General features: G+C 40.2%; 1 protein-coding gene across 2 annotated transcripts in view; it reads right to left on the reverse strand.

Moving 5' to 3' along the window:
• Positions 1-22147: 22147 nt before the first annotated feature.
• Positions 22148-27453, reverse strand: part of PLAU (plasminogen activator, urokinase) — a 35326-nt gene continuing 30020 nt past the window's right edge. For both annotated transcript variants that reach the window (XR_010935940.1, XM_067710479.1), the window contains exon 12: positions 22148-22756. The gene's annotated coding sequence lies outside the window, so the exon portion shown is untranslated. The remainder of the gene's footprint in view (positions 22757-27453) is intronic.

The raw sequence follows: 27453 nt of genomic DNA on the forward strand, positions 1-27453 counted from the left end.
TCATCAGAAAATCTACAAACAACAAATGCTGGAGAGGGTGTGGAGAAAAGGCAACCATCCTGCACTGTTGGTGGGAATGTAAATTGATACAGCCACTATGGAGAACAGTATGGAGGTTCCTTAAAAAACTAAAAATAGAATTACCATATGATCCAGCAATCCCACTACTGGGCATATACCCAGAGAAAAGCATAATTCAAAAAGACACATGCACCCCAATGTTCATTGCATCACTATTTACAATAGCCAGGTCATGGAAGCAACCTAAATGCCCATCGACAGATGAATGGATAAAGAAGATTTGGTACATATATACAATGGAATATTACTTAGCCATAAAAAGGAATGAAATTGGGTCATTTGTAGAGACGTGGATGGATCTAGAGACTGTCATACAGAGTGAAGTAAGTCAGAAAGAGAAGAACAAATATTGTATATTAACACACATACGTGGAACCTAGAAAAATGGTACAGATGAACTGGTTTGCAGGGCAGAAATTGAGACACAGATATAGAAAACAAATGTATGGACACCAAGGGGGGAAAGCAGCAGGGGGCGTGGGATGTGTGTGATGAATTGGGCTATTGGGATTGACATGTATATACTGATGTGTATAAAATGGATGACTAATAAGAACCTGCTGTATAAAAAAAAAAAAAAAAAAAAAAGAAAGGCATGGGCTTTCCTGGTGGCGCAGTGGTTAAGAATCTGCCTGCCAATGCAGGGGACACGGGTTCAAGCCCTGCTCAGGGAAGATCCCCCATGCCGCAGAGCAACTAAGCCCATGCGCCACAACTACTGAGCCTGCGCTCTAGAGCCCACGAGCCACAACTACTGAGCCCACTCGCCACATCTACTGAAGTCCGAGCACTCTAGAGCCTGTGCTCCGCAGCAAGAGAAGCTTGCGCACCACAATGAAGAGTAGCCCCACTCACTGCAACTAGAGAAAGCCTGCATGCAGCAACGAAGACCCAACACAGCCAAAAATAATAAATAAATAATTTTTTTTTAAAAAGGAAAAAAATCTTGTTTGGGGAATTCCGTGTCAGTCCAGTGGTTAGGACTCCACCCTCTCACTGCCGAGGGCCGGGGTTCCATCCCTGGTCGGGGAACTAAATCCCACAAGCCGTGCAGTGCAGCCAAAAAAAGAAGAAAACAGAAACAAAGAAAACAAAATCTTATTTGCTAAAATCTTTCTTAATGATAATATATGGAAATTTAAGCAAACTTAATTGTCCTTTTTGTTATTTAAGAAAATGAATGGTCTCTGAACTGCATGGTCAAAATAGTTGAATATATATAAATGTTTGCTATATATTGCTTAAGTTTCTGACACATTGAGGAAAAAAAGCCTTTTTTCTTCCTCTTCCCCTTCATTGGGGCCAACCTTTCCACTGGTACCCAGTAAGGAGGTTGGCATGTCTGGGGTTAAGCAAATAAATGAATACAGATATCTCACTGTGAAAAAAATTACAACTATGGAAACTGAGAAGTGTAGAATATACCTTGGAGTGTTGCATAGGAATTGGAGATGCCAGTATCGTGGTCTGATTAGACAGATAGGCAGACAAATATAGTTGTGTGTGTGTGTGTGTGTGTGTGTGTGTGTGTGTGTGTTTTGTTTGTTTACTGAGAGGGTCTAGAAGCAATGGCATTCCAATAACAATGAGCATATTTAGATCTTGGTTTCTAGGTACCATTATCCACTAAAAAGAACCAGGACTCTTAATTAAATGGCTGACTCCAGGACTGGAGCAGGGAAAGCACAAGGTGTGTTAGTAACATTTCATGACACCGGAAAGTAAAGAAGTGCTTGAAGAATGATGGGGACATGTTTATAAGTAACCAGCTTGAAGGGGCTCTCACTGGCCAAGTCTGGGACAATTTAAGTATCAAAAAAAAAAAAAAAAGATAACAGATTGTAGCCCTGTGAGTAAAAGAGAAATCATGAGTTCCTATGTAATTAAGTAATTAATCATGATATTAATTAATTACTTAATTAGGGAGAAAGGAAAACCCTATCCTATCTAATAAATCTAGAAGGAATGATAGGATTAGAAAATCCCCATTTGGTGATCATCTGAGTAATAATTTATTCAGGTTAGAATCATTAATGGATGCTAAAACTGGGGAAATTTTGATGAGAAACAAGATAGTCACATGATCTCAAAGATTTTTGCCACAAAATAATTATTCATTACTTTATAGTGGAAAACCTGGCAGATACTATCTTAACTAAGTGATGACAGTTAACATGCCCAATAATGGAACAATGACATCATGTGCCTCCTCATACGATGCCCAGAGACTAGCACAGCCTCACTTTTGTGACATTCCTGCCAAAAAAAATAAATTATAAACATCAGGCAAACCCCCATAATTGAGGAACATTCTCAAAACAATTAGCTTGGGTTCTTCAAAGCTATTAAGATCATGAAAGATAACTGAGAAGCTATTCCAGATTGAAGAAGACTAAAGAAACATGACAACTAAAGGCAACATGAGACCCTAGATTGGATCCTGGACCTGTAAGGGACACTGTTGAGACATTAGGTGATATTTAAATTGGGTCTGTAGATTAGATGATATTATTGGATTGATGTTAATTTCCTGATTTTGATTGTTGTACTGTATCCTTACACTCAAGGTACACAAATTGAGATGTTAAAGGGTAATGGCACATCGTGTCTACAACTTATTCCCAAATTATTCAGAAATAATAAGTAGGGAACCAGGGTGAATATTTGGAAGATCTGTGTACTATTGTGGAACTTTTTTTGTTGTTTTGGTAAATTTGAAATTATTTCCAAATAAAAAGTTTTTAAAATGAAAAACTATGGCAGCTTATTCCCCAAATAGCTCTAACAACAGCAAAGCCCACAAACACCTGTGGAGGTTTAGGGAAAGCAAAACAAAAATTTTCACTTCAGTTATTTATGGCTGCATAATAAACCACTCCAAAATTCAGTGGCTTCAGTATATTAACCTGTCATGATTCTGTGGATTGATTGGCCTCAGCTGGGCAGTTCTGCTCCATGAGATGTCAGATGGGGCTGCAGTTATTTGGGGGATGCATGAGGCTGGAACATCCAAGACAGCACATTCACATGTCTGGAGCCTTGGTGAGGACTGTTGGAAGGCTGGACTCAGATGGGCTGCTGGGATGGTTGGGCCTCTTTCTCCGTTCAGTCTCAGGGTCTCTCCCTTTATACATGGCTTTTCTAAGTCACTTCTCCACGTGATCTCTCCAGAGGGTAGCCAGACTTCTTACATGGCATTTCAAGACTCTTTTCAAAAGTGCAAAAGCAGAAATTGCCACGTATTCTTAAGGCTTAGGTCTAGAACTAGTCATCACTTTAACTGTGCTCTATTGGTTAAAACAAAACAAAAAAATTGGGGAAATAGTCAAACATATTAAAAGTACATGTGCTTTCATGTACCCATCACCTAGCTTTAAATTTTTGTATGACATTTTAAATCAAATTTAAATTATTAGTAGTTTAAAAAAAATGAGTTACAGGGTCAATCCAGATTCTATGTGGGAGGGGACTACACAAAAGCATGAATAGCAGGAGGTGTATCAGGGGCCATCTTTGGGGCTTAGCTGCCACAGCATCACAGCTAATTTACCAGTCTCCTTGCCAAAAATGTGTTATATTTCAAAATCATGTTAAGTAAGTATGTAGTCTTTTAAAAGCCAAATGTGAACTAAAGCAATATAAAGCTGAGACATGCTCTAGATTTTTGTACAAGCTACCTCTTCTTCCTTCTATGTGACTAGTATGTAAGTTGTGGTTGTTTCTTGTGGTTTTTAAAATTTTGCTTTGTCTTCTCATTATAACCTTGTCATATCTGAACAGCAAGCTACCTTGATTTATGACGGTATTCTATTTTTTTTTTAAGATTTTTTTTGATGTGGACCATTTTTAAAGTCTTTATTGAATTTGTTACAGTACTGCTTCTGTTTTATGTTTTGGTTTTTTGGCCCCAAGTCATGTGGGATCTTAATGCCCTGACCGGGGATCAAACCCGCACCACCCACATTGGAAGGTGACGTCTTAACCACTGGACCACCAGGGAAGTCCTTATGAAGGTATTCTTTTTTTTTTTTTTTGCGGTACGCGGGCCTCTCACCGTTGTGGCCTCTCCCGCTGTGGAGCACAGGCTCCGGACGCGCAGGCTTAGCGGCCATGGCTCACGGGCCCAGCCGCTCCGCGGCATGTGGGATCTTCCCAGACCGGGGCACGAACCCACATTCCCTGCATCGGCAGGCGGACTCTCAAACACTGCGCCACCAGGGAAGCCCCAATGAAGGTATTCTTGATTATATTTTTATTTATTCTTTAGGTTTCAAGGACAGGTTGAAATAACCAAATGGATTTTGATTATTACATTCACTATCATGAATGAAGTTTTAGCAGCTTTATCAAAATATAATTTAAATACTATAAAATTCATACATTTAAAATATACAGTTCAGTGGGTTTTATTATGTTTACAGAGTTATGTAACCATCACCACAAGCAGTTTTAGAATATTTTCATCGCCCCCAAAAGAAACCTGCTACCTGTTTTTAGTAACTCCCCATTTACCCACTCCCAGGTTAGTAGGTACCACTAATCTACTTTCTGTCTCTATTGATTTACCCGTTCTGGACAATTTATATAAATGGAATCATACAATATGTGGTCCTTTATGACTCGTTTCTTTCAATTAGCATAATGTTTTCAAGTTTTATCCCTGTTGTAGCATGTATCAGTACTTCATTCTTTTTATTGATGAATAATATTCCACTATGTGGGTACACCACATTTTGTATATCAATCAGCAGTCCATGGGCATTTGAATTGTTTCCACTTTGGGGCTATTATGAATAATGCCACTATGAACATTTATGTGCACATTTTTGTGTGAATGTGGGTTTTCATTTTGGGGTGTTGGTATCTGGGCCTATGAATTTTTTTTAAATAAATTTATTTATTTATTTTTGGCTGCATTGGGTCTTCGTTGCTGGGCACCGGCTTTCTCTAGTTGCCACAAGCAGCAGCTACTCTTCATTGTAGTGAGTGGGCTTCTCATTGCGGTGGCTACTCTTGTTGCAGAGCATGGGCTCTAGGTGCGTGGGCTTCAGTAGTTGTGGCACACGGGCTTAGTTGCTCCACGGCATGTGGGATCTTCCCAGACCAGGGCTCGAACCCGTGTCCCCTGCATTGGCAGGTGGATTCTTAACCACTGCGGCACCAGGGAAGTCCTGGGCCTGTGAATATTTTGATGTATTTTATAATACATTATTTTTATATATTTAATTAATTTTATACGATTAATTATATATAATTAATTGTATTTAATTACATTTATATGTTTAATTCGTTTTATATATTGTATAATATGCCTGGATCCATTGATTTTTTTTATGAGAAAGCTAATGGTTATTTTCCAGTTATTAAACTTCATCTTTCTAATATACAGTGAACTGCAAATAATAATTTGGAGGAAGAGGATTGGAGAAGTTGATAAGAACTTCACTCAAAGTATAAAGGAACTTAGCTTAGCTATTGAAGTATAATTGCCTGGTTTAAGATCCTGATTCTACCACTTGCAAGATGTGTGACCTTAGGCAAGTTACTTAACCTCTCTGAGCTTCAGTTTCTTTGTCGCAAAATGGAGGAAAATATAATAATAATAACTACCTCATAAGAGCACTGTGAGGATTAAAGTAGGTACCTCTAAACCTAGTGCTGGGCACAATGTAAATATATATTCATTGTTAGTAATTTTTATTAATTACTTATATACTGCCGCAGTTTTACATTTTTATTATGACCATGCATTGCATTTGAAAATTTAAAAGCAATTTTAAAATGTGTGAAGTCAACCTTAATATTGCTTGTTTACTAATTTAAATACACTCATATTACCAAATCATGTTTCAAGCTGGAAAATAGAGATTTGATCCAGCTTCCTTTGTGTCTGCATTTTAGATTCACTAAGGATATGGAGACTAATGGCTTAAGGTCTGAACTGTGCTTTAGTTATTCTTTTCCATTTTACAAATCAAAGAGGGAGAATTTCCTGGGCAAAATAATAAAAATTCATGAAGCTGTGGTGCCATTTTTACCAAAACTGATCCTGAAACAAATACTAATAATATTAAATTTCCTAGTCTGCAAAGAATTGCCTTTATTATTCCATCAATCACTTGGATCTTTGAAGCAAAGCAGTTCTAACTACTTTTTCTGACCCCTAATGCTTTTTCGTTTTAGTGCAAAAGAACTCTTTTAATAATCTAGCATCTTGCCAAAGATCCTGTCTCAACTCCCTATAGCTGATTTGAGCATCCCATTTCAATTCATTGCCTGTGGAGCTAGTAATCATATGATTTCTCTAGTGACTCCAATCTTAAATAATAATATCCATCTAATAAGGCTTGTTCCATTTATAGGGCTTAAAGAGAAATTAGATTTTTAAGAAAAAACAGCAGCAATACTAGAAATAACTATTAAAATGTATTCTAGAAGCCATTTTCTGGCCTATTTTCTACGGTTTTATTCATGTTTCTGGTCAGAAGAACAGGAGTACAGAATGAAGAGCTTATGAGGTCCACACCCTGGTTCCTCCCACCACTCATGCTTGGACTCATAAGTTACCACTCACTAGGATCTCCAAACAAGACACCAGGACCATTTTCAAGACCTTAGGAGACCTGTAGCCTTTTAACCAACCAACCTGTAAGTACCTACAAGGTAACAAGTACTGTTCTCAAGGCTATCTTTATGCGTGTGTGTATTACAGCTTTACTGAGATATAGTTTATATACTATGCAATTCACCCACTTAAAGTGTACAAGTCAGTGGTTTTTACTATATTCACAGAGTTGTACAGCCATCACCACAATCAATTTTAGAACATTTTCATCACCCCAAGTAGAAACCCCATACCAATTAACAATACTCCCCTTTTCGTCCCAGCTCTAGGCAACTGCTAATCTATTTTCTGTCTCTATGAACTTACCTATTCTGTAAATTTCATATAAATGGCATCATATAATATGTGGCCTTTTGCGTCAGACTTCTTCCACTTAGCATAATGCTTTAGAGGCCCATCCATTATGTTGTACCATATATCAGTACTTCATTTCCTTTTAAGGCTGAATAATATTCCATTGTATAGGTATACCACATTTTGTTTATCCATTCATCAGTTGATGGACATTTGGGTTTTTTCTACTTAGCTACTGTGAATAATGCTGCTGTGAACATTCATGTGAAAGTTTTTATGTGAACATGTTTTCTTTTTTTATTTCTAAGATTTTTTTTTGATGTGGACCATTTTTTTCTTAACATCTTTATTGGAGTATAATTGCTTTACAATGGTGTGTTAGTTTCTGCTTTATAACATAGTGAATCAGCTATACATTTACATATATCCCCATATCTCCTCCCTCTTGCGTCTTCCTCCCACCCTCCCTATCCCACCCCTCTAGGGGGTCACAAAGCACTGAGTTGATCTCCCTGTGCTATGCAACGGCTTCCCACTAGCTATGTATTTTACACTTGGTAGTATATATAAGTCCATGCCACTCTCTTACTTCGTCCCAGCTTATCCTTCCCCCTCCCCATGTCCTCAAGTCCATTCTCTACGTCTGCGTCTTTATTCCTGTCCTGCCCCTAAGTTCTTCATAATCTTTTTTTTTTTTTAGGTTCCGTATATATGTGTTAGCATACGGTATTTGTTTTTCTCTTTCTGACTTACTTCGCTCTGTATGACAGACTCTTGGTCCATCCACCTCACTACAAATAACTCAATTTTGTTTCTTTTTATGGCTGAGTAATATTCCATTGTATATATGTGCCATATCTTCTTTATCCATTCATCGTTCAATGGACACTTAGGTTGCTTCCATGTCCTGGCTCTTGTAAATAGAGCTGCAATGAACATTGTGGTACATGACTCTTTTTGAATTATGGTTTTCTCAGGGTATATGCCCAGTAGTGGGATTGCTGTGTCATATGGTAGTTCTATTTGTAGTTTTTTAAGGACCCTCCATACTGTTTTCCATAGTGGCTGTATCAATTTACATTCCCACCAACATTTCTCCACACCCTCTCCAGCATTTATTGTTTGTAGATTTTTTGATGATGGCCATTGTGACCGGTGTGAGGTGATACCTCATTGTAGTTTTGATTTGCATTTCTCTAATTATTAGTGATGTTGAGCATCCTTTCATGTGTTTGTTGGCAATCTGTATATCTTCTTTGGAGAAATGTCTATTTAGGTCTTCTGCCCATTTATGGATTGGGTGGTTTGTTTTTTTGATATTGAGCTGCATGAGCTGCTTGTAAATTTTGGAGATTAATCCTTTGTCTGTTGCTTCATTTACAAATATTTTCTCCCATTCTGAGTGTTGTCTTTTCATCTCTTTTATGGTTTTCTTTGCTGTGCAAAAGGTTTTAAGTTTCATTAGGTCCCATTTGTTTATTTTTGTTTTCATTTCTCCATTTCTTTAATATTTCTCTAGGAGGTGGGTCAAAAAGGATCTTGCTGTGATTTATGTCATAGAGTTTTCTGCCTATGTTTTCCTGTAAGAGTTTTATAGTGTCTGCCCTTACATTTAGGTCTTTAATCCATTTTGAGTTTATTTTTGTGTATGGTGTTAGGAAGTGTTCTAATTTCATTCTTTTACATGTAGCTGTCCAGTTTTCCCAGCACCACTTATTGAAGAGGCTGTCTTTTCTCCATTGAATGTTTTTGCCTCCTTTGTCATAAATTAGGTGACCATATGTGCATGGGATTATCTCTGGGCTTTCTATCCTGAACCACTGATCTATATTTCTGTGTTTGTGCCAGTACCATACTGTCTTGGTTACTGTAGCTTTGTAGTATAGTCTGAAGTCTGGGGGCCTGATTCCTCCAGCTCTGTTTTCTTTCTCAAGATTGCTTTGACTATTCGAGGTCTTTTGTGTTTCCATACAAATGATGTGGGCCATTTTTTAAAGTCTTTTTATTGAACTCATTACAATAGTGTTTCTGTTTTATGTTTTGTGTTTTTGTGGCCCTGAGGCATGTGGGATCTCAGCTCCCTGACCAGGGATCGAACCCGCACCCCCTGCATTGGAATGCAAAGTCTTAACCACTGGACTGCCAGGGAAGTCCCAAACATATGTTTTCATTTCTCTTGGGTATATACCTAGTAGTGGAATTACTGGGTCATATGGTAACTCTGTGTTTAACCTTTTGAGAAACTGCCAAACTGTTTTCCAAAGTGGCTGTACCATTTTACATCAAGGCTATCTTAAGGTCTACTTGGTCTGGGGTTAATTGTTCCATTTGGGTATGGACTTGGAAACAGGCCTTTGCTGTTCAGGTAAGAAAATTCTGTCAAAGATTTTCACCTTTTTTAAAGTTAAAAAAATAAAATGATTAGCATTCCTCTGTTTAGAAAGAAAAAGAATGAACCTATTTATCAAGTTTCCAGAATACTATAGACTCTTATGGAGCACTTGCTTCTTCTCACCCTAAGAAGCTGAGTAGGCTTTAAGGGCAGGTGGACAAGGCATCGTGGTATAAATTAAGGGGCATTACAAAATAAAATGTCCCCAGTATCGCAAGGAAATTCTTTGTCTCATTTACAATATAACAACATTCCTGGTTACGGAAGTCAGACGTTCATATGGGCTAATAAATTTTTTTCATTTATTTTTTTTAATATATGGTTTTAGTGAAATTCAGTATTTACATACATTCTTTTTTTTTGGCCGCTTGCGTGACAAGTGGGATCTTGGTTCCCTGACCAGGGATCAAACCCGTGCCCCTTGCAGTGGAAGCACAGAGCCCTGACCACTGGACTGCCAGGGAAGTCCCATAGGCTAATAAATTTTTATTGTAGTCACTCACACCTTAGCACAAATTACTTTAATAATCACATTTTCCTCCTAACCCCTGGTTAAATACAGCTGACTCAAACTAAGGTGTTCTGATAGTAGAGGAGGTACTAAAGAAAGGAAGGAAAAGGACAGTTGATTCTTGAACAACAAGGTTTGAACTTCACGGGTGCACTTATCCACAAATATTTTTTCAGTGGTAAAAACTGCAGTACTATAACATCCGTGATTTGTTGAATACATGGATGGGAAAGTGTGGATACGAACTACATATACAGAGGGCTGACTATACCAAGATTTTTTTTTTTTTTTTTGCGGTACGTGGGCCTCTCACTGTTGTGGCCTCTCTCGTTGCGGAGCACAGGCTCCGGATGTGCAGACTCAGCGGCCATGGCTCACGGGCCCAGCCGCTCTGCGGCATGTGGGATCTTCCTGGACCGGGGCACGAACCCGTGTCCCCTGCATCGGCAGGCGGAGTCTCAACCACTGCGCCACCAGGGAAGTCCCTATACCCAGATTTTTTACTGTGCTGAGGGTCAATGCCCCTAACCTCTGAGTTGTTGAAGGGTCAACTGTAATTTTAGAACCTAAAAAGGGGAATTTAGAACGTGCTATACACATTACATTTATTAGATTACTCCTCATAACAACTCCATAAGATAAGCACTATTATTTTTAGTTTAAAAGAAAGGAAAAAGTTTCAAAAAGTTAAGTAATTTACTGAAGGTCACAAAGGTTCTATGTAAGGAGGTAGGATTTTAATTCGAATCTATTTGATTCCAAAGAATCGGAGCATCCTCTTTCTGTTCTGAGTAGAGAGCAGACACTAGTGGGACTCTGGGGCTGGGAAGGAGGGAGTGGGGAGAGCAGGGCTGTGCTGTGCAAAACCAAACTTTGCCTTCTCTACAAACTTTTCTCGTGCCCCTGGTTACCACAACCACTTGCTGGCAGCACCCCCGACCCCCAATGGTTCTGCTGTGCAGTAGTGCTAATGAGTCCCTAAATGCTTCCCGCTTAGTGGAGCTACCGTATATGACTAAGTTAAGACTCCAGCAACTACTGCTGCTTGGGCCACACACACTCCAGCAAAACTTCCTTATTTGGAAAAGTCTTTTCCATCCTCTTTGGGCAGAAAGAATACAATCTCACATTTAAGAAAAACAAAATGCTTTGACCTGAATCAGAAGGGGCACTCAAAACACTAAAACACAGAGATATGCCAAAAAGATCAAGTATATTTCTGAATGCTTTCTCAGGTGGAAGGTGGGGGGCAGGGAATGAGATTGCTTCATCAGAGAGTAAAAGAACAGTCACACATCCCTTTTTCTTTAACTCCAGATGCTTTTCTGGTTAGCAATAAGCTTTAAATCTCAGTTATATGAAATTGAGCACACTTTTTACTGGAGTTAAGAAAAAATACCTTTTGAAATTGTTGATTTATGCCGGCAGAAGACTATACCTTTTCGGATATGGTTTAGCATTGCTTCTCACACCCTGAATAGAGGTTATATTTGAAAAGGCAGGGTAGATATATGCAGATATGGGCCAGTGAGGTCAGCCTGAGTGTTGGCTCCTGTCATCCCAAGAAACTGCCCGGGAGCAGTTTGGTAGAAAAATGAAAAGAGGAGACTTAAGTCTCAACTCTGCCACTAACTTGCTGGGTGAACTTGGGCAGCTTAATTAACTTCTCTGAGTATACCTCAGTTTGCTCTTTTCTGAAGAGGGGTTGGACTAAATGACTTCCAACAGCCTTTCCAGAATTGACTTTCTATTTATGGTTTCCATGATTGAGGAGAGGGCTTGTCTAGGCTAAAATATGCTATAAAAACCATGGGTTTCTGATGTTCTCTAGACCCACCCCTCGTTTCCTAACTTCCCTCTTGGTACCCCTACCCTCTCAGCCCTTCTGGAGTTCAGGGCCTTAGTGCTGCTTTCTGGCTTCCTGGAGGAACCTCCTAAAGGGCCCATTGGTAAGCAAAGTATAATAAACTGGATATTATCCCCAGTGCTTATCAAGTCTTATCTGTCCCATGTTCCATTCCCCCAGAGTCTGCTTTCAACCACCTGGCCCTTGGTGATGATGGATCAAATCAGATAAAATAACCTCCCTTGATATTTACTGACAGGTAGCCCCACTCACAAAAATACCTTTAAAATAATCAGAATATACACCTCAGAGGTCCTATTATCTGCATTATTTATTTATGTGGAAGGAGAGTGTTGATGTGGGGTCATCCTGTGCCCCTCAAATTACATGAAGGTTGGATTGCTTTCTCTGATCAGTGACACTTGGGGAAGTTGTCTTATCTTGGCAGGAATATTGTAAACTCAAGTTGGAGATTTTGTTTTTCTGTGCATTAATCTGCAACTAATGCCAGTGAACATTATCCTTGTTTAATTACATTCAATAACCAACTGACACAACTTCCCCTGGGAAGAAGCTTATCCAACTCTGACTCATGCTTTACAGCATGTTGGATTTGAGGAAATGGATAATATACGCCCCGCTGGCTTTGGAATTTTAAACAGAAACCCACATGCCGCCAAGTCTCCGGCTTACTCCCAAATATGGGAGAATGTGTGCCCCAGCCACAGTTGCAAGAGGCATTCTCAGTGTGACAAAAGGCAAACCCACGGTGTGTGCTGAGCTCCAGACCAGACGTGGAAGGCCAGAGCCAGCATCCACTTAACAGAAACAGAAAACCTTAGGAAAGGGGAGAGAGGCTGCCACCCCTAAGGAATGTCCCTTGTATAGAGTTATCTTGATGATGTCATGGCAGTGAATTTCTTATTAAAATTAAAATGAATCCTGAGCTTCAGGAACAAACGAGGAGCATCTTCAAGAGGCTAACCTTTTAGGGCAGTGCTTACAGACACAGCCTGTCAGAACAGGAGATGAAATCATACCAGCCTTGTGCTGAGCTGGCCAGGTCACCCTGGACCCAGATCATGAAAAGAAACCCTCTGGTGGCCGGTGTGCCCCAGGATTCTCTGAGAATCAGAGATGTTGCCAGGGTAGAACTAATTGGGGCAATTGCTCTTATGTCTGAGCTGAGAGTGCAGGGGGCAGTATCCCAGAGCAGGAAGAGATGGCTCCTCAGCTGGAAGCCAGAAAAAAGAGGCTCACAGTCCCCTTCAACCACGCCCCCATCTCCATGTCTGAGCCTGCCCTCCGTCTGCCCAGACACCACTGAATCTGCCCAGACACCACTAAGTCTCCACGTGCCCTCTTACAATCTTACAAACTCTCTTCCCCTAACAGCTATCCTTATTCTTCTTTTCTTTAAAAACAAAAACAAAAAACAAAAAAAAAACTTTACTGTTTTTATTTTAAAAATATGTGTTTGTTGAAAAAAATCGAACAGTATAGAAATATAACAATAACAGTTCCCATTTATGGAGTGTTTTCTCTGCATAAGACACAGTATTAAAGCACTTAATGTGCATCATTTCATTCACACTTCATAATATCCCTATGAAGCAGGTTTATTTTCATTCCCTTTTACAGATAAGAAGATTAAAGTTCATACAGGTGAAGTAAATTGCCCAAAGTCACGCAGCTAGTACACAGCAAGGCTGAGATTTGAACACAAGTGTTTGCTCTCTGAAGGCCGTGTGCTTAAGTATTACATACGCTACCTTAAAAAGTACAAAGAAGAGAGAGGTATCAACTCCACACCAGGACTCAAAGGTAACCTCTGCTATTGTCCTTCCAGACTTCTCTTTACATACATGTGTGTGGTGTTCATTTTAACCTGATTTTAGTAGAATAAAGTCTGGGGTTGGTTAGGCTTCTAGGAAGAGGGATAATGAGTGACCCACAGTAATTGATCCAGATTTCTCTTCCCCTTAAAAAGCTCTAGGTCAGGGAACGTTGGCTGAGTCCCAGGCCCTCTGCTGGTGTCCGAGAGGCTCAGATGTCTTCCTGGGAGTGTCATGCCAAGCACACAGTAAGCACTCAATTAATTCTCTCCAGTGGTACTGTAAGGGACAGATTTTTCTGGGATCCTTGGCCTCTGCTCCAGTGTAGGTATTTAGGAGCTGTGAGTGCCTTTCCTCTCCAAATGGTGCTGGTGCCAGTGTTGGAGCCAAATAAAAAACCAGCTGCCCCAGTGAGCCTAGAAGTGCAGACATGTCATCACTGTGGACAGCAAAATGAATGCTACTGCATTCATTTTGAATGGACACTGCTGTCCTGGGACTGCCACTTAAAGCCCTTGCTGAACTTGTAATCCCAATCTTTCTCATGACTGCTTAATGAAGAAGGAAGCTTTGGGGACAGAGGCAGTCACAGCTGAGGCTGAATGTGTGTTGTGGGACTAGAGGGAACAGAGTGGGACCTGGATTCAGTAGCATTTCTAGAACTTACAGTCACTCCTGTCATCTGGTCCAGCCTGGCTTCAGGGGGTTGGAGAGTCACCCGTAGCCAACAAAGGGACTGACTTCAGGGGGCAGTGACATTTCTCTGTTTGGTCACAAGACCTTAGCTGAGCAAGCAGAGCAAATGCTTGTCACAATAAGAACTCAGGAAACCTATCTTTCCTTCCCACCTCCCGCTAACCAGTACCTCCCCTGCTACACACACAACCACACACATTCCCTTTAAAAAATTATAAAGTGGTGAATTTTATGTTGCAGAAATTTTACCACAATTTTTTTAAAGGTACCAACCCAAATTAAATATTCTATTTTCTCTCCTTATTCCTGTGTCTGCATATTCGTCAGGTTCTTTTTTTCCCCAAGCAGTGTAACATACATTGTGGAATTTTATCCTCTCAACTTGTGATATAATAAGAGTAGTTATCCTTAGTTCCCTAAACCAGGGATTACTAATTTTTTAAACTTTTTGTGGAAGTATAACATATATACAGAAATGTGCACACATCATAAATATACAGCTCTATAAATTTTCAAAAGGCAAACATTGCTATGTATCCAAAACCTAAATGAAGAAACAGAACATCACTAGCACCTCAGAAGCCCTCTTTTGCCCCCATTGTAGCTACTAATCACTGAAAGGAAATCCCTATTCATAGATTAAAGGCATAGATTAATTTTTCCTGCTTTTGAACTTGACATAAATGGAATTATAACTATGTATTCTTTTGTGTTTGATTTCTTCCATCTAATGTTATATTTGTGATATTCACCCTTATTGTTGTATGTAGTTATCTCATTGTTGGATAGTGGATTATGTGAATTCACCGTGGATTATTTATCTATTCTATTGTTGGTGGACATTTGAATTGCTCCTCATTTTTAGCTATTACAAATAGTGCCGCTGTGAATATTCTTATACGTGTCTTTTGTTGAACATATGTATTTCTAGAAATGTGATTGCTAACCATAGGGTACACATATGTTCAACTACGGCAGATATTGCCAAGCAGTTTTCCAAAGTAGTTGTACCAATTTACACTCCCATGAGCAATGAATGAGAGTTCCAGTTGCTCATATTCTCACTAACACTTAGTGTTGTCTGTCATTTTCATTTTGGCCATTTTGGTGGGTGTGTAGGGATATCCTATCGTGCTTTTCATTTGCATTTTCCTGCTTGTTAGTGAATTGAGTACCTTTTCATATATTTATTAGACATTTGAATATTTTAGGGACTCTTTAAAGTTTTATTTCTTGGTTATTAAAGTAATACAGCTAATTGAAGAAGGTTTGGCAAATATAGAAAGGAATCATGGTAGATTTGTACTATGTCAACTTAGCTAAATGTTCGAACTATGTTTTTCAGAATTGCTTTCCTTGTCTGGTTCTGGGCTAGGGTTGCCCACAATAACATTTGCACAATGTCTGGAGAGAAGAAGCAAAACACCCATGTTTATGCTCAGGTGTAGAATCAGGCACTGTTGTAACTCACACACATTGTCTCAGTTCTGCTGGCTCACCTTGTTGGCCCTGGGATTAGCAGTTAGGCCCACAACTCCTTTGGTTCCCACCAAATCTCATCCTTCAGACTTTTCAACTCCTGGGCCAAATGTATGTTTAGCTCCATGACAAAGGACCCAGTAAGAGACTAACACAGCTTCCAATTCACCCTGTGGGCACCACATTTTTTTTTGCAAGTTCCAGTTTGACTTTGTTCTCCCATACTTCATGTCTAGCTACTCTTCCTGACCACCTGCCCCCCTGACTTCAGGCCCAGCACCAGAAGCATACACAACAGTCACATACAAGCTGTTTAACCAGCTCCCACAATTGCAAAATGTCAAATCTTTATAATAAACTTCTTTTTTTTTATAAATTTATTTTATTTATTTATTGATTTATTTTTTTTTGGCTGTGTTGGGTCTTTGTTGCCGCATGCAGGCTTTCTCTAGTTGCAGTGAGTGGGGGCTACTCTTCGTTGCGGTGCACGGGCTCCTCATTGCGGTGGCTTCTCTTCTTGCGGAGCACGGGCTCTAGGCGTGCAGGCTTCAATAGATGTGGCACATGGGCTCAGTAGTTGTGGCTCACGGACTCTAGAGTGCAGGCTCAGTAGTTGTGGCGCACGGGCTTAGTTGCTCCACGGCATGTGAGATCTTCCCAGACCAGGGCTTGAACCCATGTCCCATGCATTGACAGATGGATTCTTAACAACTGCACCGCCGGGGAAGTCTCTGGTTTTCTTCTTAATGCCTGTATCAGTCAGTGTTTAATCAGAGAAGCAGAACTACTACGAATGGTGCAAAAAGCCTAAAGGCCTTCCCCTCCCCACCAAACACAGCTCCCCAGTTGTCAGAGATGTAGTCCTTTGATTTAAGCATTACTATCTCAAGGTCTCTTTTAAAATATAAGCACTCCTGAGAGAGGTAACACCTGAAATCCTTAACTCTTCAGAATGAATGATCCCTCAGATGCAGTGATAAGTGAGTCGGTATCATAAAAGCTTTGGTTGAGAACAGGCTGGTCAGGGGGCAGCCAGGGGGATGAGAAGCCAAAGGCAAACTTTGCCTCATTTGCAATTTGTCCCAGAGCCTCCTGGGCTCTGAGTTTTACAAGGACAAGATTCAACAGGGCTTTCCTGCTCAAGTCTGAAGCTTGGCATCGGCTCTGCTCCTTACTGGAGGGCGGACTCACCAGGAGGACAGATTTACTTCCCTGAGAAGAACAGAACCAGAGAGAAGCAACTGGAGATGGAGAGCATTTCAGAAACTAGTGGTGATGAGAAGAAACTGGTGACACCCTCCCTCCCAGCCAGTTCTGCCTGGCTGGTTTCTTAAAGAGGAACAAAAAGGGGATATTGTGGTAAATCTTTCTTGTTTTGTTTTATTTTTCTGTTCCAACGGCTAGAGATACTGTTGGCCTCTTTCCCCTTTTGCTCCTGTCAGCACCCTCCCAAGCAAAGGGGACAGTTACCCCACAGGTTGGCTACTGAGCTGGGACCTCCAGGCTGGCAGGGAGGCCACAGCCCAAAGCATAGGAGTGCCCAGGGGTAACATTATCCTGCCAGAGCTAAACAAGGAACCAAGTGTTTAGAATAACTTCAAGAAAGTCGTAGGCGTTTCCTCTGTCAGGGAAACAAGAAACCACAGTGAGATAATGGATAGCTATATTCAGGTCACAGATTATCAGCTGCCACTGCTGCTTCCTGTTCAGAACTCAATGAAACTTCTTTCTAGTCACTGGAGCTTCATGGATAATGCAAGCGTGACAACATTTAGTGCTGTGCGGCTTGGGAGCACTGCCTGGGGATCTGACACAACCCAGTGATGAATTATTTTTGGTGGGGGTGAGGCTTCAAGGACCTGTTCCTGGTGGGGTAAGTGGTAGATGAGAAGCAACAGTGAGAATAACTTTTGCCAAACTCAGTTTTTTTTTTTTTTCAGGCTCTTGGACTAAGAGAGTTTTGTGCATTATCTCATTCGACTCTTAAAATTACCTGAGGCAAAAAAGTGTTGGCAAGGATGTAAAATTAGACCCCTTGTACATTGTTCGTGGGAATGCAAAATGGTGCAGCCACTATGGAAAGCAGTGTGGAGGTTCCTCAAAAATTAAAAATAGAACTGCCACATGATCTAGCAATCCCACTCCTGGGTATCTATCCAAAAGAATTGAAATCAGAATCTCAAAGAGATATTAGCACTGCCATGTTCACTGCAGCACTGTTCACAATAGTCAAGATGTGGAAACAATCTAAATGTCCGTTAAAGGATGAATGGATAAAGAATATGTGGTACATATATACGATGGAATATTATTCAGCCTTAAAAAAGAAGGAAATCCTGGGTTTCCCTGGTGGCGCAGTGGTTGAGAGTCCGCCTGCCAATGCAGGGGACACGGGTTCGTGCCCCGGTCCAGGAAGATCCCACATGCCGCAGAGCGGCTAGGCCTGTGAGCCATGGCCGCTGAGCCTGCGTGTCTGGAGCCTGTGCTCCGCAACGGGAGAGGCCACACAGTGAGAGGCCCGCATACTGCAAAAAAAAAAAAAAAAAGGAAAAAAAAAAAAGAAGGAAATCCTAAAAACATTTGACAACATGGTGGAGTCTTGAGGACATTATACTAAGTGAAATAAGTCAGTTACAGAAGGACAAATACTCTATGATTCTACTTATATAAGGAATTTAAATAGTGAAACTCATAGAAGCAGAAAGCAGAACAGTGCTTGCCAGAGGCAGGCTGTAGGGGAAAATGAAGAGCTGCTAATCAATAGGTTTAAGGCTTCAGTAATGCAAAATGAATAAGTTCTAGATCTGATGTATGGCATCATGACTATAATTAACAATATTGTACTACACACTTAAAAATCTCTGAAGAGAGTAGATCTCATGTTAAGTGTTCTTACCAAAATAAAATAAAAATAAAAATTTAATTTAAGAACTACCCTGTGAGAGGGATACTGTTATCCCCATTTTATGGATGAGACAAGGGAATCATAAATGTTAAGTAACTTGCCCAGAAGCCACAGTAGTAGAACTAGGAACTAGAATCAAGACTTACTTCTCGGGGCTTCCCTGGTGGTGCAGTGGTTGAGAATCTTCCTGCTAATGCAGGGGACACGGGTTCGAGCCCTGGTCTGGGAAGATCCCACATGCCGCGGAGCAACTGAGCCCGTGAACCACAACTACTGAGCCTGCGCGTCTGGAGCCTGTGCTCCACAAAAAGAGAGGCCGCGATAGTGAGAGGCCTGTGCATTGCAATGAAGAGTGGCCCACGCTTGCCACAATTAGAGAAAGCCCTCCCACAGAAATGAAGACCCAAAACAGCAAAAATTAATTAATTAATTAATTAATTTTTAAAAAGTCTCCATTCTTTATTAAAAAAAAAAAAAGACTGACTTCTCTGCCTCTCCCTCTCCCTCTGTCTCTCACAGTACTGTATTGCACTGTCCCTTACATATACTTAATATACATATACCCATGTGGCCACCACCCAGATCAAAATCAGAGCACTTCCATTCCTTTATGCCCCTTTCCAGCAAATATCCACTCCCTCTAACTTCCAAGGTAACCAATATTCTGACTTCTATCCTCATAGATTTGATTAGAACTTCAAAATCAAATTCTTGATTCCTATTCTTGAACTTCATATGAATGGAATCATACTTTTGTTTCTGGCTTCTTTTGCTCAATACAGTACGTCTAAGATCTATCCACATTGTTGTATGTATCAGGAGTTTGTTCCTTTTTATTGCTGAATAGTATATGATTTTATGAATATACCACCTAATTTATTTATCCATTCTCCTGTTGATAAATATTTAGGTTGTTTCCAGTTTTAGGTCATTTTGAATAATACTATCATGAACATTTTTCTTAGGTAGGAATATATTTAACATTATTAAATACTGCCAAATCATTTAGTTTCTCCATGTCCTTGTCAACACATGGAATTGTCAGTCTTTTCATTTTAACCATTAGAGTGAGTGTGAGAAATACCTCTTTCTGATTTCAGAGCCTGTGCAGCATCATCAAGCTCTGGATCTGAGCAACTGCTACATCCATGGGTCTCTGGCTTGGGTGGGAACAAGTGGCCTAAGTACCACTTACATGCTGCCAGCAAGAATGGAACGTGGCTCCCCAGGACAGCTGGTTTCCAGGAAGCTGCCTCCTCCATCATTTCTGAGGGGTATCCACCAACTTCAAGATTGAGTGTGCATATGTCATTTTCTAGGAAAAGCTCTCTTAGAGAAAGCTCTCCTGTGGCTTCTGGTACAAGGGTGTGCCAAGTGTGTGGCCAGTGTGGTCAGAGCCTACTGTGATGTTGGCCTGTTCTTCTTTGCTAACAACTTGGAGTGGTTCAAGCCAGAACATCAGAACGCTCTCAAGGATAGGGCCTGGCCCAGGAAGCACTGTAGCCTGAAGCATAAAAACCCTAGAACTATGTTGCAGCTTGGCCTCCTCTTGTAATGTGGACTTGGGCAAGTCATTTAGCCTTTCTGTGACTCAGTTTATTCAATTATTAAATGGGCAGCTATATAGCTGCTCTATAGCTCACACAAGGTTCTTCAGAGGCTTCTTACTCTTCCTAGGGTGTCTTTCTCCAGCCCATCTTCTTCCCATGTCCCCTGTGTCTCCACCACACTGACCAATTTAATGTTCATGAGCAGGATAGCCTCTTTCACTCCTCTAGATTTTTTTTTAAATTAATTAATTTATTTATTTTTGGTTGTGTTGGGTCTTCGTTTCTGTGCAAGGGCTTTCTTTAGTTGTGGCAAGCAGGGGCCACTCTTCATCGCGGTGTGCGGGCCTCTCACTACCGTGGCCTCTCCTGTTGCGGAGCACAGGCTCCAGATGCGCAGACTCAGTTGTGGCTCACGGGCCCAGTTGCTCCGCGGCATGTGGGATCTTCCCAGACCAGGGCTCGAACCCGTGTCCCCTGCATTAGCAGGCAGATTCTCAACCACTGCGCCACCAGGGAAGCCCACTCCTCTAGATTTTTATAAAAGGTGTTTTCATACAAGGTATTCTCTTCCTGTGGAATACCCTTCCTCACCTTGTCCAAATGGCAACCACCTCCTCATTCTTTAAGACTGAGCATAAGCACCATTTCCTCTGCAAAACGCTCCCTGGTCATTCTTTGACTCTCCTGGCAGATGGAGACCCCCATAACACTTAGTGTTATACATCTTCTCACATCGCACTGTTTTCTTGTGAGTCTTCTCCACTAGACCATGAGCTACTTAAGAAGAAAATCCTCTGGGGAATTCCCAGGAGGTCCAGTGGGTTGGGACTCGGCGCTCTCACTGTGGAGGGCCCAGGTTTGATCCCTGGTCAGGGAACTAAAATCCCACAAATCATGCAGTGTGGCCAAAAAAAAAAAAAAAAAAATAAGGCAAAGGATTTGAATAGACATTTCTCTAAAGGAGTCATACAAATGGTCAATAAGCACATGAAAAGATGATCAGCCTCATTAGTTATTAGGGAAGTGCAAATCAAAACTAAAAAAGTTAGGTGCCACTTACTAGAATGGCTAAATTAAAAAAACTTCTTTTTTACTTTAAAAAGTGAAGAAAAACTTCTAGCACTGTGTCAGGCTGATAGCGGTTGCTCAGTAAATATTTACTGGATGAATGAATAAATCTTGAATGAAAAGGAAGTACGGAAATAGTAAAAAAAAAAAAAAAGGAAATTAACCCTTTATTATTATATATAAAAGAAATATATACATATTACAAAATATTCAAGCAATAGAAATAAATGTTTCCCTTAATCCACCCCATACTCAGGGATAGCTCTATAAGCAGTTTGCTCTGAGACCTTTTTCTATACATATACAAATTTTTTCTCAGATTTTCTGAGCCTGTTTTTTACTTATTATATTATAAACACCCGTTAGTAATTTAAAAAAATTTTATTTTATTTTATTTATTTATTTTTGCCTGTGTTGGGTCTTCATTGCTTCGCGTGGACTTTCTCTAGTTGTGGCGAGCGGCGGCTACTCTTTTTGGCTGTGCGTGGGCTTCTCATTGCAGTAGCTTCTCTTGTTGCAGAGCATGGGCTCTAGGCATGCGAGCTTCAGTAGTTGTAGCACGCGGGCTCAATAGTTGTGACTCGGGCTCTAGAACACAGGCTCCGTAGTTGTGGCACACAGGCTTAGTTGCTCTGCGGCATGTGGGATCTTCCCAGACCAGGGCTTGAACCCATGTCCCCTGCATTGGCAGGCAGATTCTTAACTACTGTGCCACCAGAGAAGTCCCTTTTAGTAATTTTTTAAAAAAATACTATTCAAACAGAAGTTGAAAGAACAAGTCTCAGACTTGGTAAATAGGTCAGGGAGAGGAACCTAAAGAGTGAGTTTTCTTTTCTGTTCACCCCTCTGAAAATCCTAAAAAGTCCCTTGTTCATCCATTCCTTTATTCATTTTAATTACAAAACTCACATCTGTGCACTGTAATAAATTCAGACAATACAGAAATGTATAAATAAAAACATAAACGTCTTCCATATATGTAAGTATATATGTGTGTGTACAATTTTAAAAAAGAAAAAGAAGGCTGTACTATTTGTGTTCTGTAACTTGCTTTTTTCACCTAGTAGCTCATGGACATCTTTCTACATCAGTAAATATATATCTACCCCGTCCTTTTTGACGCTTGCATAGTATTCCATTAAATGATACACCATGATTTAGATGTTTTCTACCTTCGGCTAATGCAATATATCTGTTCCATAAACACTTACTGAGCACCAATAGGAAAGATTAAATAACAGTGTGGACCTTGCAATGACAGGTTTATCCCAGGATGCTGTGGGAGCCCAGAGGGGACACACAGACTGGGACGCCTGTATTTGACAGCAGCACCTGCAGTAACAAGAGTGGAACTTGAAAGCGTGACTCGAAAAGGCCAGCTGCCCAGCACTCTTCCTCCCACACAGGTCTTGCATTTCATTGGCTGGAACAAGGCAGGATCCAGGACCCCCAGAGAGAGCTTCTGGAACGTGAGCTGAATGGAACAAGTATGATTTGCTTTAGATGAACAGATTGGTTTTACAGAAACAGGAAATTTCTCTCATACTTTAAGTCCTAAAATAGAATAAATATGCTGGGATGCACAGGGATTTGGGGAATTTGGTTAACTTTGTGAAGTACATTTTTGAAGTGTATTTTGAATCTGGCAATCTCAACGTGAGCTGTTACACACTTCTAAAAAAGACTCGTATTGAAAATCAAGGCATGGCCACAATCAAGGAATGTTCACACAGTAATAGAGTGGAGGGAAGAAAACACCTCTAAGCATTGCTGGTCTCAAAGGTACAGGAAATGGAACCCTTCCTGCTCTGTTAGAGAGACTGTAAATCAGGCAGCCTAGAGGACCAAGCACGGCCTGGCCCAGCCTTCCTCCTTAGCCTTGCTTCTGGATTATTTCCCTGACACTGGCCCTCATGTTCCTCCAACTCAGCACACTGTCCACCTCAGGGCCTCCAAACAGGCCTTCCCTTTGTCTGGAAGGCCCCTTATCTCCCATTTATCTCCCGGACCCCCACTCTTCCTATTCTTATTCATCCTTGAATTCTCAGCCTGATGGAGGCTGTCTCTGAACCCCCAGTATAAATTAGGTTCCTCTGTCTACATTCTCCAACAAACTTTTCTTTTCTTTCAGAGAAGTTACAATTGCAATAATATTGGTTTGTGTGATTATTTGTTTAGTGATAACGTCCTCTACTAGGAACTCTGTCTGTTTTATTCATAGCTGAATTCCTAGGGTCTCCTAAATGTCTGATGCAAAATAGTACCCAATAAATATTTGTTGAATGAACGAATGCCTTTACAGGGCGATTTCTTTCAAAATTGTAAATGTGTGACTCAATAGTCCCACGGAAAGAATCTCTCCCACAGAAATAGCATGACTGCCCAAGATACAGGTGCAAGTATGTGCATAGATGCATTTGTATTAGCAGAGGCTTAGAAAATGCCTACATTATGGTACATCATTCAATGGAATACTGTGTAACCATTCAAAGGAATGACAAATATATACATTTACTGATATGAAAAATTTCAAGGGAGAAATAAATCGGTGGAGCACAGAGGATATTTAGGGCAGTGAAATTACGCTGTATGATATGAAAATGGTGAATATATGTCACTATACATTTGTCAAAACCCATAGAATGTACAACACCAAGAGTGAACCCTAATGTCAACTATGGACTTTGGGTGATTGCGATGTGTCAGCACAGGTTCATCAATTGTAACAAATATACCACTCTGGTGGGGGATGTTGATACTGGAGTAGGGAGTATATGGGAAATCTCTGTACCTTCCACTCAATTTTGTTGTAAATTTAAAACTTTTCTTTAAAAAAGTCTATTTTTGAAAACGTGCTTGAGCCATATATGGGGGATTTCTACTTTTTTACTTACACATTCATATTTTCTAAATTTGTTAGAGGGCACATCTATTAATTACTTTTGTAATTAAGAAATACTAAAGATCAAAAGAGAAAGGAAGATAAAAACCTTCCACAAAGTAGGCATAGAGGGAACTTACCTCAACATAATAAAGGCCATATATGACAAACCCACAGCCAACATCGTTCTCAATGGTGAAAAACTGAAAGCATTTCCACTAAGATCAGGAAGAAGACAAGGTTGCCCACTATTACCACTATTATTCAACACAGTTTTGGAAGTTTTAGCCACAGCAATCAGAGAAGAAAAAAAAATAAAAGGAATCCAATCAGAAAAGATGAAGTAAAACTGTCACTGTTTGCAGATGACATGATACTATACATAGAGAATCCTAAAGATGGTACCAGAAAACTACTTGAGCTAATCAATGAATTTGGTAAAGTAGCAGGATACAAAATTAATGCACAGAAATCTCTTACATTCCTATACACTAACGACGAAACATCTGAAAGAGAAATTAAGGAAACAATCCCATTTACCACTGCAACTAAAAGAATAAAATACCTAGGAATAAACCTACATAAGGACACAAAAGACCTGTATGCAGAAAACTATAAGACACTGAGGAAAGAAAATAAAGATGATACAAACAGATGGAGAGATATACCATGTTTTTGGATTGGAAGAATCAACGCTGTGAAAATGACTATACTACCCAAAGCAATCTACAGATTCAATGCAATCCCTATCAAATTACCAATGGCATTTTTCACAGAACTAAAACAAAAAATTTCACAATTTGTATGGAAATACAGAAGACCCCGAATAGCCAAAGCAATCCTGAGAAAGAAAAACAGAGCTGGAGGAATCAGGCTACATGACTTCAGACTATACTATAAAGATACAGTAATCAAGACAGTATGGTACTGGCACAAAAAGAGAAATATAGATCAATGGAACAGGATACAAAGCCCAGAGGTAAACCCATACACATATGGTCAACTTATCTTTGACAAAGGAGGCAAGAATATACAATGGAGAAAAGACAGCTTCTTCAATAAGTGGTGCTGGGAAAACTGGACAGCTACATGTAAAAGAATGAAATTAGAACACTTCCTAACACCATACACAAAAATAAACTCAAAATGGATTAAAGACCTAAATGTAAGGCCAGACATTATAAAACTCTTAGAGAAAAACATAGGCAGAACACTCTATGTCCTTTTTGACCCACCTCCTAGAGAAATGGAAATAAAACCGAAAATAAACAAATGGGACCTAATGTAACTTAAAAACTTTTGCACAGCAAAGGAAACCATAAACAAGATGAAAAGACGACCCTCAGAATGGCAGGAAATATTTGCAAACGAATCAGTGGACAAAGGATTAATCTCCAAAATATACACGCAGCTCATGCAGCTCAATATCAAAAAAACAAACAACCCACTCCAAAAATGGGCAGAAGACCTAAATAGACATTTCTCCAAATAAGATATACAGATTGCCAACAAACACATGAAAGGATGCTCAACACCACTAATCATTAGAGAAATGCAAATCAAAACTACAATGAGGTATCACCTCACACTGGTCACAATGGCCATCATCAAAAAATCTAGAAACAATAAATTCTGGAGAGGGTGTGGAGAAAAGGGAACGCTCTTGCACTGTTGGTGGGAATGTAAATTGATACAGCCACTATGGAGAACAGTATGGAGGTTCCTCAAAAAACTAAAAATAGAACTACCATATGACCCAGCAATCCCGCTACTGGGCATATACCCTGAGAAAACCATAATTCAAAAAGAGTCATGGGGCTTCCCTGGTGGCACAGTGGTTGAGAGTCCACCTGCTGATGCAGGGGACACGGGTTCGTGCCCCGGTCCGGGAAGATCCCACATGCCGCGGAGCGGCTGGGTCTGTGAGCCATGGCCGCTGAGCCTGCGCGTCCGGAGCCTGTGCTCCACAACGGGAGAAGCCACAACAGTGAGAGGCCCACATACCACAAAAAAAAAAAAAAAAAAAGGAGTCATTACCACAATGTTCATTGCAGCTCTATTTACAAGAGCCAGGACATGGAAGTAACCTAAGTGTCCATCGACAGATGAATGGATAAAGAAGATGTGGCACATATATACAATGGAATATTACTCAGCCATAAAAAGAAACAAAATTGAGTTATTTGTAGCAAGGTGGATGGACCTAGAGACTGTCAAACAGAGTGAAGTAAGTCAGAAAGAGAAAAACAAATACCATATGCTAACACATATATATGGAATCATAAAAAAAAAAAAAGAAAGGTTCTGAATAATGTAGGGGCAGGACAGGAATAAAGACGCAGACATAGAAAATGGACTTGAGGGCATGGGGAGGGGGAAGGGTAAGCTGGGACGAAGTAAGAGAGTGGGATGGATATATATATATATATATATATATATATATATATATATACACACTACCAAATGTAAAATAGATAGCTAGTGGGAAGCAGCCACATAGCACAAGGAGATCAGCTCTGTGCTTTGTGTCCACCTGGAGGGGTGGGATAGGGAGGGTGGGAGGAAGACGCAAGAGGGAGGAGATATGGGGATGTATGTATATGTATAGCTGATTAACTTTGTTATACAGCAGAAACTAACACACCATTGCAAAGCAATTATACTCCAATAAAGATGTTAAAAAAAAAGAGAGAGAAAGGAGGAATAAACACTATCAGTCTATACATACAGTCCACACTCTGCATCCCACACATGCCCAGTAACAGGCAGAATGTGAACATGCTCATAGCTCTCTGACCACCAATAAGAGTATCAGTGCTTCTCCCTGAACACCCACAGGACCACGCATTTTCACCGATGACCTCGCAGAGGGAGAGGAAGGCTGCTCATCTGCAGATTTGCTCAAACCTGGCCCTGGGAGAAATGGAGCCTGGGACCCAGTGGGGGTTGGAATCTGTGCAAGACATCCAGGGAAGTTTCTGTGCCTGGCACCCTGTTCTTTCAGGCAGACCCAGATGAGGTATTTTTCTCATAATTATAACATTTACACATTTTTATTTTAAAATATTCAGACAATACAAAAAACTATAAAGAAAAGAATCAATAACCTATAGCATCCACATCCTAGTTATAATATGACCTAGAGTTAATAACATATTGGTGTAAATTCTCCCGAACTTTAAAATTCACACCTTTATAAACACATATATATGCACATATATATGTGCATATAAACACATATGTATGCATACATCTTAGATATAATATATACCTGATTGATATATTTACTT

Source organism: Pseudorca crassidens, chromosome 16 (genome assembly GCF_039906515.1).
Source record: "Pseudorca crassidens isolate mPseCra1 chromosome 16, mPseCra1.hap1, whole genome shotgun sequence".
Lineage (NCBI taxonomy): Eukaryota > Metazoa > Chordata > Mammalia > Artiodactyla > Delphinidae > Pseudorca > Pseudorca crassidens.